General features: G+C 36.8%; 1 non-coding gene across 1 annotated transcript; it reads left to right on the top strand.

Annotated features, from left to right (window-relative positions):
• The first annotated feature begins 1,536 nt into the window (after nucleotides 1-1,536).
• LOC139166073 (U5 spliceosomal RNA) lies at nucleotides 1,537-1,651 on the top strand. Its single transcript, XR_011558881.1, has one exon. It is a non-coding gene; the product is annotated as a U5 spliceosomal RNA (small nuclear RNA).

Below are 1,651 nucleotides of genomic sequence, written 5' to 3'. Positions count from 1 at the left end.
GCAGCAAATAGGACAGTATGTTTCTACAAATATCTAAAGGAAATATATGGCAATTGAAAACATATCTTCTAACAGTTTCTAAAACTTATGCATTGAAATAAACACTGCACAGAATTCTAAAGTTAGAAGTATTTAAAATATGTAAATTTTTATTTTTAAAAACTTAAACAATTAAAGTGTGGCTTTATAATCCCCTTCTTTACTAATGAATATATTAAATATCTCATCTTTCAAACATGAATGAATCAGAAAGATGAGGGTTGAACTTAGCATAATTTAATATCAAACATTTACAATAAAATGCCTTGAAATTTGTTGGTGAATGAATTGATGGCTCAAGTTAATGGGATTTAGTAAATTAAGATTTCAATAGTTCTACGTATTCTTGAATCAGTTGCAACTCTTTATTCATTAGCATGATTCCCAAGGTTATCTGCTCTATGGAAAATAAGCCTTGACTTATTTATTTTTGATAATTATTGAACTCAAACAATAACTGAACTTGCTAAATACTTGTCACAACAGCTGAGATTGTTAACTTGTCCTTTATTACTTTTGAAACATTTGAGAACAGCTTTCAAAGAAACTGATTATACAGTATGATGGCTGATTGATAACTTATCACTGATTTTCTATTTTCTCAGCAAAACTTTCTCTTTTTTTCATAAAAAAGTCAAAGGCACATAATTTTTAAATCTTACAACAATACAACATATAGAGGCTATAATTAAAAATTGCCCTTCTATCCTACACAGAAAAACAAATGTAGATTTTTGGTATGAATAATAATATAGGTAATAGGTAATCAAAAGTAAACAAAAAAATCACTAGAGGGCAGGTATTGGGAATATAAAGCTAGGGACATAACTTTAATAACTCTGCACATAATTTCTGGATCGTATTGATGAATACCCTGTATTTCATAAAGTGGGTGATTCTGATACTGATGTATCTCCACTAGTGTTGGGGGAACCCAACGCCCGAACTTTGCTGTGAACTTTGGGTGAATTCGTCGAACCCGAACCCGAGCAGCAGCAAGCCACTGTGGCGTCCTTTTCTGTAAAAATAAACAAGGAGGTGGGGAATTCCTTGCTTCCTTTTATTTTTACAGAAAAGGATGCCGCAGCGGCGCTGCAAGCAAAAGTAGGTGGGGAATCCCACAATGGGATTCCAGGGACAGGGCTTTGATGTCAGGGAGCTCCTTCCTCCCCGTTTCGGCTGGCCAGGAAGTAGTCTCTGTGACATCAAAGCCCTGCCCCCAAATCCCGCAAGCACCGCAAGCAAAAGGAGGTGGGAAATCCCACAATGGGATTCCCCACTCTCCTCCCGGGCGGCGGCATTTTATGGTGTTTGAACAAACGCCGAACCCGAACTTTACCTGAACTTTTAAAAAAGTTCGGGTTCGGGTTCGGCATGTCGAACACTGCAAAGTTCGGCTCGAGCCCGAACTTTGCAAGTTCGTTTTGCCCAACACTAATCTCCACCTATTAGAGGAAGCTCATCTATTCCAAAGGTTCTTAAAATCAAATTTGTACTATACTCTGGTTTCTCTTCAGATCGTATAAATCTTTCGCCTTTTACTAAGGATTTCCGTGGAGAGGAACATTTATGAGTTACAATTAATTTTTTGAGGCCTCGTTTCGATAGGGCT

Source organism: Erythrolamprus reginae, chromosome 3, assembly GCF_031021105.1.
Source record: "Erythrolamprus reginae isolate rEryReg1 chromosome 3, rEryReg1.hap1, whole genome shotgun sequence".
Classification (NCBI taxonomy): domain Eukaryota; kingdom Metazoa; phylum Chordata; class Lepidosauria; order Squamata; family Dipsadidae; genus Erythrolamprus; species Erythrolamprus reginae.
Note: the sequence above shows the minus strand (reverse complement) of the source record. Positions and strands in the feature narration are given on the sequence as shown.